Source organism: Arachis ipaensis, chromosome B8 (genome assembly GCF_059453495.1).
Source record: "Arachis ipaensis isolate K30076 ecotype BB chromosome B8, ASM5945349v1, whole genome shotgun sequence".
NCBI lineage: Eukaryota > Viridiplantae > Streptophyta > Magnoliopsida > Fabales > Fabaceae > Arachis > Arachis ipaensis.
The window spans coordinates 130,897,626-130,908,890 of NC_142443.1; the positions used below are offsets into that span (position 1 = coordinate 130,897,626).

The window sequence follows — 11,265 nt, forward strand, 5'->3', positions numbered from 1 at the left end:
CAAGCTCCACAACGACAATGATGCTTTGACAGAGATAACACAGATGAGTCATGACAGACAACGTAGACGACAATGTAGACAACAGATGACGATGTAGACAACGGATGAGGCCGTAAACAGCGACAGTGGGGAACCAATTGTAGTGAAGTGTCAAAGGCAGCCGTGCGAAAGAGTGTTTCTGTAAAAAAAAAAGAAGTTGCGTGAAAGAGGTATTTTTTTCAACTTAACTAGTAGTTGGTTATAGTTAGCTAGTATCCTAATTAATTACTTAACAAAATTGTTTATATATATGTTTGGATATGTGGATATTTACTTACTACGAGTAAATTCAATTGGTTTAAATTATTGAATAATAAAATAGCTTTTTTTACTATACAAATTTCATTGATCTAATTTTAAATCATATTATATTATTTTGATAATTAAGTATGCCGAATTTTAGAAGTTTATAATATCAAAAGATCGGTAATCTAATAAACTTCATAATGCGTAAATTATATATATATATATATATATATATATATATATATATATATATATATATATATATATATATATATAGTCTATTTAGCAATTGGTAGTGTATTTTCTGTAATTTTTTTTTAAAGTTAAGAGTGAGCGAGACTCGAATTTGCGATCTTTAAATATGTATGGAGAGACTATATACTATTTGAAGTTGTCAGGTTTAATTTTTTTTATGCAAAGATTTGATTAATTAAGAATGCATATGTAGGCTCTTAGATAACAAGCATTATTAATAAAAGGGTTAAGTACGATTTTGGTCCCTAATATAGAGGTCGAAAAATTTTTTCGTCTCCAGCCTTTTTTTACCTACAAAATGGTCGCGAAAGTTTAAATTAATTTTAAAATCATCCTTCGGACGAAAATATCCTTCCCCCTTCTTTTCCAAAATCAACCAGAAGCAAAGACGCAGAGACACAAGCAAAAGCAAAAACAGAAACAGGCAGAAGCAGAATCAACAACAATGAAACAACAACAACCAGAAGAACAACAACAATAATTACAATAGATAATAAAATCAGAGCAACAACAAAAGCAGAACCAGAAACAAAAGCAAAAACAGAAGCAGGCAGAAGCAGAAGCACCAACAATAAAACAACAACAACAACCAGAATCAGAAGAAGAACCACATGAATCAGAACAACAACAACAATGGGCAAGGAGGACAAGGAGTAACGGTGACCGGAGAGGAGCATCGACGACCGTCCAACCTCGCGGATCTGCTGGCGTCGACGGGACATGGCTCGATGGTGACCGACGACGGCGGTTCGCGATAAGGACGACGGCAGGGCGTGACGAACTGGACGCGGTCTCCCTTAGTGCCTCCGTTTCTCTCTTCTCTTCCTCTCCGCTTCTCTTTCTTTCTCCCTCTGCTCTCTCCTATCTTGCCGTTAGTGTGAGTTTGTGCTGAGGAAGAAAGGAAACAGCTAGATCTGGTGGTGAGGAGCAGCGACGACAGATTTCCTTCCCCACCTTCCGTCTTTTCCCTTGAAAACACCTCCCTCCCAAGCGTGATTCCCTTTCCAGTTTTTCCTTTTTCCGTTTATTTTATTTTATTTTATATTTTTTTACTTAGAGGTAATTTAGTAATAAAAATAAAAAGTTTGGTAAAAAAAGATGATTTTAAAACTAAGTTAAACTTTCGGAATTATTTTGTAGGCAAAAAAAGGTCAGGGACAAAAAAAATTTTCGGCCTCTACGTTAAGGACCACAATCGTACTTAACCCTTAATAAAATCATGTATTTTACTTATTACTTACTTGTTCAAATTTGATCTACTTCTCATTTGATTATTGCAGAAATTTTAGTATTATTTTATTGAAAGTGTACAAATATATTAGTTAATATTAAATAATTTTTATTGTTAAAATTATTTTTTAATTTTCTTTTTTGTAGAGTTTAGGATTTAAAAATGACGATTGTGATTTAAGGTTTAAGAATTAAAAATTAGATTTTAAAATTTAAAATTTATAATTAAAAATTTAGAGTTAAATTATGACAATCATAAAAATAAAGTTGTTATAGTGTTAAGAATGTGTTAATTAGAAAACAAAGGTGGAAAAAATTGTGAATATAAAAGTAAGAATTCTGCTAAGTAGACAATGAGGGTGAGAATAGGAATGTTTGTAGTGCGATTTGGATCAGTTTTGAGTCAAAAATTCATCTGATTTAAATACTAATTTTCCTTGCGGTGTAGTTTGGATTGGATGATTTTTTAAAAAAAATCTGATCCGATCTGATCTAATTTTCAGCGGTTTGGATTGGATTGGATTTGCGGTTTTATAAATAAAAAAAAAAATAAATACATATAACAAGTCTCAACATCAAAATTTAAATAATCAACAATAATATAACAAGTCTCAACAATATCTTAAAAAGCCTACGATAACATAATAATATAAATAAAATTATAGGTTAGTTAAAATAAATAAATAACATTTTGAACATAAAATATTTATTAAATAATAGTAATATATGAATAATATAAAAATGTATAACAAATTAAACATGTTATAAGTATAATTGTAAATATAATAATAAAATAATAATATTATAGCACAGTATGCGGTATGGATTGGATTTGATTGGTTATGAAAAGTAGATTCGAAAACCGATCTGATCCAATTTGTAAAAAATAGAATCCAATCAAATCTGAATTAGTGCGGTTTTAATCGATTTTCAGTTTGGATTAGATTGGATGAATGGTTTAATTTGGATCAGTTTGGATTTAAACACGCACTCTATGTCCACTAAAACAAAAAAATATGTCATCTCATTTATCCACCATAATCCTAGTCTCTCTCCTTTTATCGCAGCTGCTTCACTCCCCTGTTGTGCCGTCACCAACGCACCTCGCCGCTGCCGCCACACCGTCTGAAGAGGCAATGCGTTGTACCATCACTGCACCTTTTTCTCCCATGCGTCGTGCTGCCCTTATGCTCCCTACAACTGACGCTTTCACTGCACCTTCTTCTTCCCTGCGTCGCGCCCCCTGCTCTCGACGCCGCCGCACCTTCTTCTCCCATGCGTTGCGTTGCCTCTGTTCTTCCTGCAAGCGATGCTGCCGCTGCGCGCCTTCTTCTCCCCTCCGTGACGTGGCACCATCGCCGAGACAGAGGCCTTATTCCGCCACTGCTCCAATGCTGCACCTCTGCCCTTACTTGAGTTATTCTTACGCTGCTGCGTCGTGTTTTCAGTACTTTCATCGCAGGCCGCTTTGCTTCGTTCACTCAAATAGTATGACCCAAATAAACATCCACATCTTAGTGAAAAGAATTATTCTCATACATAGTAAAATAAACATCCTGCGAAGCATGTGCATGCATAATCAAGCAAATCAAGTAAAATACTAATAGTATATCTAAATAAACATCCATTTTAGAATAAAAAGAACTATCTGCATACATAGTAAAATGAACATCTGATTTAGTTAATAAAAAACAAGTAGCGAGACAGCAACTACGAAGAATACTGGAATCGCGATACAGCAGCAGCAACCTAGCGATGGAGATCTGAACACTAGGCGGTTAGAGAAAATGGGAGAACGATGCGAAGAGACAAAAGGTGACATCGTTTGAAAAAAAATAATTCAAAAAAAAATTTAAAATTATGATTAAACCTAATTAATTCAAAATTTGATTTTGAAAATTAAAATTAACTTTTATTTTTTAATCTATTGTTTATGTTGTTCAGAAAAAATATTATTCCTATATACTTTCTCTAAAAATAAAAAGATCATTTAGAAAGAGACGTTGAAATTAATTACTTGAAGTTTATTCCCTAATTAGACTCTATTTTCATCTACTTATATTATCATATATGATATTTTTTTCATACTGACTTGAGAATTTGTGAAATGCACCAGAATGCCCTAGTTCTCTGGGTTCATGAACCTGAAGTAAGGCATGCAATGTTGGCAAACAAAGCATTGAAGGCTATGACTAATAAGATTAGAGAACTACAAGTTGTGGTTGAAATAGCATGTGGTAATAAAACTGTGTATGTTAATGGTGTGAGAGAAGCTTATATTGATCTCTATGGTTGCACAATTGAGGAGGACATTCTAGATTGTGTTTATGATATGCCACTTAAAAAGGTGAGAACATAAACTTATCTCAAATTCTCTTCCCAATTATTTTAGTTGTATTTTAATGACTTTTATTAACATACATGTAATAATTATTACTTAAAAAATATTTTTCAGTCAAAATAATATAGTCTTTCCCTAAAGTTGTAATTTTAATAATTTCTTAATGCATATGTGTGCTAATTTTTATTTATTTTTATTTTTTTTACTAGAGATTAAACAAGAAAGGAAAAGCAAAAGAAAGAACAGGAGAAATGTGTGCTAAGTAGTTATATGTTTGTTTGTTTTTTAAGTGGACAAAATATTTAAAATTAAAAGAGATACAGAAGGGTCACAAAATTGTGTTAGTTATGGACACAAAAATAAAAATATAAAAAAAAAAACTTATATTTCGAAATACAAAATTTAATTGGTACATTTTATGTACTTTCAATTTTCAAAAAGTGAGATATATATTAGAGATACAACTTGAAAAACTATATATATATATATATATATATATATATATATATATATATATATAATCGGTTACCAACTTAATAACTTATATAAAATATATGTTAAAATATAAAATATATTTTACAAATGAGTTAAACACATATATTTATATATAAATACATACATAATATAATTAATTTGATGACTGATTTGTAGTGAACATCTAACATTTTGAAGAAACAATTATTCGTTGTATTACTGCCATTGAAAATGTCATGAATCAAATTAACAAATATACATGTAAGGATGAACATATTTATAATTTTATGTATTTTTGTGCAGAGTTTGCTAGCTCTAATAAGCTCAAACAGGCATTCAAAAGAGACAACAAAGAAGGAAATTGCAGTGGAAGATGCATCTAAAATACATGAAGCCATTAGGAAAAGGAGATTAGATGATGATAGCTTTCTTTGGATACTTTCCACCAGATCCATTTCACAGCTCCGGGAAACTTTTGCAACTTACCAACAACTCTTTCACCACTCATTGGAGCAGGTTCATTATTATTTTTTTATTCTTATTATTATTATTATTATCATTCATATTATTATTTATTTTTTATTTTTTTAATTAGCTACTATTAGTCAACTTTTTTCTATACTAAAATTATTTTTTTAACACTAATTTTTTGGAGGGTTTAGAATATAAGATTTAAGATTTATCGTTTCGAATTTAGAATTTATGAGTTATGGTTTAAAGTTTAGGATTTAGGATTTAAAGTGGCCAGCAATAACAATGACTAGCCGGCAGAGAGTGCGTGAAATTGAGTTGTTGAAAGAAAGAAGACGAGAGAGATTAAAAAAAAGTAAATATAATTTAAAAAAAATTAATATCAACCAAAAGATAGTTAGTTATGTAATTAAATTGAGTAGATATTTATCCATGTTGGTATTTATAAAAGCACATTACTTATTAGATGCACGTTTGATTTTTTTTTTCTTTGTTTGTAGGACATAGCAAATTGTGGCGAGGATGATTTAGAAAATCTGTTAATTGCAGCAATACGGTGCACATGCAATCCTGAAAAACATTTTGCAAAGGTGAGTGCTTTGTAATAATATTTATTGTTAAGAATAATAAATTAAAAAGAATCCTTAACAGGTTATAAGAGAATCTATGATTGGGATTGGAACCGATGAAGAATCGCTGAACAGAGCAATTGTGAGTAGAGCAGAAGTTGACATGTTGAAAATAGAAATTGAATATGCTGCCATGTTTGACTCCAACCTTGTAAAAGATGTCTGTGGAGATACCTCAGGAAGCTATCAAAATTTCTTGATGACTTTGATGGGGAAAGATCCTCTTGAATAATCTTCATGGATAATGTATCATGCTGTTCAAGATTCAATTTTTTTGTAGATTGCACAATGAATAATAATAAAATACTTATTCAATATAACTATATAAGTAAGAACATTTTAATTAAATATTTTTTAAAGTTGTACCGACTTATTTGAGACGAAATTGTGATATCTCGGGATCTGTCACGATGATAATGTTGTGAATGTGGCTGTTCGATTTGGGGTTAATTAATGAAACTCAAGTTAAAAAAATTCTCGCAAAACATAAGATCTTAATGATTAAAATATAGAGATCTAATTATAAATTTAGTAAACCTATAACTACTAATAAAATAATTAAACTTTAATGAAATTCATAGTATTACCCTCAAATTTGAATAGCTTGAACAATTGTGTTGAAAAGCATTTGATTCTCAACCTGAAAGCATAGGGAATATTCCCTTTGAAGTCCATTTTGTTTAGTTTGTTCTTCCCATGTTTTGCTTGAAACGCAAGCTTAATTAAAAAATAAATAAAATTTCTCATAAAAATTTGCACTCCACTTTTAATCCCAAAACGAGAACCAAACTTTTAATAAGGGATGCAGATTTGGTAAATATATGGGACCATACTAAGTGAAAGAGAAGTATTGTCAATTTGTCATATCCCATCACGAGAATAATTCTTGATAACTAGGTTAAATCAATTAGTTTCAAAGTAATTAGAGTCGGATAAATTAATTGAGATTTTAGATCAACTCCAACAGTTCAAAAATTTTAAACCTCATTTACTATGTGTCAGTAAAAAGTGAGAATCTACTATTGGAGCAAATAAAAAATGAATTTTTTCACAAAGTTCGGAGCAACAAAAGTACTGCTCAAAAGGATTCTCTCTCAAAAAAATAATATTTTATTAATAAAATAAATACTTTATATATATATATATATTGAGGTGACCGTTATATATATAGTATACTTCATGTACATCATACATATTAATATTATATATACATAATTAATTAATTAAATGATTAAATTTTTATTTATATAATAATTTATATTATTATATTAAATTAGCCGTTGCAAAACTAGTCGTTGTAAAATTAGTTGTTGGAAACTAGCTGTTACTATGTTACTGTTATTATTAATAAATTAATATTTTGTTACTATATATACCACTTAGATACACTTCTATTCTCACACTCTCTACTACTCTTCTTCATCTTCTTCCAAGTTTACAAAATCAAAGTTCTACTACTATTAGTTTTTGTTCGAAAAAATAGATCCAAACCAACTCAACTCTTTCTTCAATTACTTACAAAACTTTTCTCAAATTCCAAATACCCAACAATCTCAAACCTCAAACACTCAAGTTCCAAATCAAAACTTCACACTACCAAATACATTTCAAAATCCAAATCCACAAAATCTTTCTAATTTCAATTTTCAAGCTCCTTATAATAATCAGTTTCCTATATTCCAACCGCAAAATCAAAATTCACAAACATCCCATTTTCCATTTTCATCCATATTTAACCCCTCTATCGGAAATGTTACTCCAACTTCCTTACCGTTTCCAACTCAATTCAGTGCATCAAGACGTAACTTATCTGGTGTTGGTGACTCTTCTAACCCATCCTCTCAGACTCCTATACAATCTAGTCCAAATTCGCAATATTTCGATTTTACCAACCCTCGTGGATTAGATGCTATCGACCTCAATGATGATGATATTGAAGATCGGAGAAGATAGTATTCAACACTGCCATTGGGAAGAGGATGAGATGTTGATCAGTGCGTGGTTAAATGTTTCAACTGACCCTGTAGTTGGTACCGATCAAAAGGGGGAAACATTTTGGAGTCGAATTCATAGCTACTGTGTAGAATTTTGTTCCGACATGACAAGGGGGGTAGTTGCATGTAAGAAACGATGGTATAAGATTAACAAGGCTGTTGCACAATTTGCTGGTTGCTACGATCAAGCTAGTCGAAACATAAGGAGTGGTTCAAACGCTGATGACATAAAGGAGTTGGCTTATAAACTTTATTCCACAAATTATGGTAAAAAATTTACTTTTGAGAGGCATTGGAACATGCTTCGGTTGGAGCAAAAATGGAGAAGCCAACTACCTACACAGAGTGGCGGCTCAAAGAGAACCAAGGTTAGTGCAACTAGAGCATACTCATCCTCATCAAACCCAGAAACACCGTTGGCTGACGAACCCATTGTGGACTCTCCCGTTCGCCCACAAGGATCGAAGAAGAGCAAGCGAAAAGGTAAGGAAAAAGCATAGATGTCTGAAGATTTTAGCGAAAGAAAATCATCGGTTGTCAAAAAATTATCTATCATGGAAGATATTAAGAATGTTAGAGAAAAGGAACTAATGGATAGGGAAAAAGAAAGAGAAGAGAAGAAGGAACATAGAGCAAAGATTATGGCAATCAAAGAGAAGGAGTTACAAATTTAAGCGGCAATGAAAGAATAAGAATTACAAGCTCAAGCAGCAATGAAAGAAAAAGAATTACAAACTCAGAGGTATATTAAAGAAATGGAGATAAAAGTAAAAGAAAGGGAAATGGAAAGGATGGCCAAGGAAAGGGAAAGGGAGATGGATATGCAAATACTTAATGCTGACACGTCTACAATGAGTGAAAAACGACGAGCTCTTCATGAGATTGCATGTGAGAAAATAATCGCCAAGTGGTTTACTTAATGATTCCTTGTATTCGTAGAGTAATGTAGTATGTTCTTATTTTTATTGCGTATTACTGGTTTATGATGTAGTTTGTTTTATTTACTTCTGATGTAAGTTTTTAAATTAGTCAATATTATTGTGCCCTTATTGTTCATGAAAGTGACCGTTGCAAAACTAGCCGTTAAGTAGCCGTTGCAAAACTAGCCGTTAACTAGCCGTTAACTAGCCGTTGTAAAACTAGCCGTTAACTAACCGTTAAGGTACTTATTGCAGACACACTTATAAATATCAACTATCAATGACTCTGCAACTCCACTTCAACTCTTGTTTCTTACCTCGAAAGAGAACTAAAAATTACATTTCTAAATATGGCTAGAAATTTTGATGATATGTTTAATGAGGCTTTGTATGGCAAAAGAAGACGGCAAGATAACACAGTCATAGATAATTGGATCGATGAGTGTTTACTCCAAGATTCAGAAGAAGAAGATATCGATAGAAGCTCTATCCCAATTACTCGTAGATGGATCAACAGAGATCGAGAAGCAGGACATGATCGCCTTTTTCAGGATTACTTTGCAGATGAACCGGTGTATAATGCTGACATTTTTTGACGGAGATTTCGAATGAGAAGACATGTGTTCATTTGGATAGTAGACGCTCTCTCAAACGTCGATCCGTATTTCCAACAGAGGGTTGATGCAACTGGAAGAAGAGGCTTGTCGCCACTCCAGAAATGTACCGCTGCGATACGGATGTTAGCATATCGCGTAGGAGCTGATGTTGTTGATGATTATGTGCGCATAGGCAAGAGCACTATAATTGAATACTTGAAAAAATTTGTTGAAGGTGTCATTTCGGTGTTCGAGGATGAATACTTGCGAAAACCCAAACCAAATGACGTACAACGCCTGCTACAAATGGCGGAGGGTCGTGGCTTCGCTGGCATGTTGGGTAGCATTGACTGCATGCATTGGCAATGGAAAAAATTGTCCAAAGGCGTGGAAAGGTATGTACATGAGTGGTTATCGTGGGGTTGCAACCATAGTACTTGAGGTTGTAGCATCTTCAGACCTTTGGATATGGCATGCGTTCTTTGGAGTTTCTGGTTCAAATAACGATATCAACGTGTTAGATCGTTCTCCAGTGTTCGATGATATTCTAAACGATCGTGCTCCGGAGGTAAATTATACTATTAATAGTAATAATTATACTATGGGATACTATTTAGCAGATGGTATTTATCCTGAATGGCCACATTTGTCAAATCAATCTCAAAGCCACAAGGGGAGAAATGCAAGTTATTTGCACAATACCAAGAAGGGCAAAGAAAAGATGTGGAGCGAGCATTCGGAGTGTTGCAAGCACGCTTTGCAATTATACGTGGTCCAGCTCGTTTTTGGGAAAAGAAGAAGCTTGCCAACATAATGAGAGCTTGTATTATATTGCATAATATGATTGTTGAGGATGAAAGAGACACTTATGCAGGAAATTTTGCTCAAGGCTTAGAGTATGATGATGTCGAAAATGGCTTATCACAACCTCAGCTGGGAGAAGAAGCTTTCGCACCATACCATCAATTTCTCCAAAGAAATGCCTAACTTCGAAATAGGCAGCAGCATAGACAATTGAAAGAGGACTTGATTGAACACATATGGCAATTTCACAATGCTTGTCGTCAACTATAAAGCTTAATTATGTTTTTCTTTGTATTAAGTAATTTTACAAATTAGTGTAACCCCGAATTATATATTATATATTATTATTATATATGAATTTATTTAATATTAATATCTTTTAATAGTGAATTATTTTTAAATTTAATAAATTTAAATTATATTATTGAAAAAAAATTAATTATATTAATTTCAAGTATTTTAATTAATTAATTAATTAAGTGGGACCATAACAGGGACTAAAGTTAGTTCCTCCTAATGGAGAAGAGAGAGATGTTTTGAGTTTTTATTTACTGTTTATGACGCAAAAGCTGATGTGGAGTTACTTTTTATGACAGGTGGGCCATAAACAGGAACTGGGATGAGTTCCCTGCTGGAGATGGTCTTAGACATATTCGATTTTACTGTTTGTTAACCAACTTTATTATTATCTATATAAAGGGATCATTTTAATTAGTATGTGTAAGACCCAAAACTTTTGAAAGCCTTATTATGAGCTAATCTCAATTTATTTATTCATTAAAGATTTTAATTTTAGAAATTATTTAATTAAAACTAATTAAATCAAGTTTTGATAATTAAATTAAAATTTTTCTCTAATTTTATAATTGTTAGATAATTTTTTGTATTTGAACTATAAAATTTAGTAATTGTAAAATAATAAAAAATTTTATATGATTTAATTTTAAATAATTGAGATTTTAAAATTTAATACTTTAATTTTATAAACAAATAAAATAAATTATATTATCTTTAATTTTAAATTAGAATACTTGAATTAAAAACCAATTAGTAAATTGATAATTAAGTAATAATTTTAAAATAATTTTAAAAAATTAAATTAAATTTTAAATTTATACATTATACCCATAATTTTATTAAAATTATCTAAATTATCTAAAAATTTTCAAATTGAACCTACTAGCCCTAACCTAACTTAGCCACCGCCTTACCCACCGCCACACCCTCCTTTCCCCAAGAACACACACAAAACAGAACCCACACACC

The 11,265-nt window shown here is 31.6% G+C and overlaps 2 pseudogenes; both read left to right on the plus strand.

The window, feature by feature from the left end:
- Positions 1–7,612: 7,612 nt before the first annotated feature.
- LOC107611540 (glutathione S-transferase T3 pseudogene) lies at positions 7,613–8,179 on the plus strand (annotated as a pseudogene).
- Positions 8,180–8,949: 770 nt separating this feature from the next.
- On the plus strand, positions 8,950–10,269 carry LOC107611539 (uncharacterized; annotated as a pseudogene).
- The last annotated feature ends 996 nt before the right edge of the window (positions 10,270–11,265 follow it).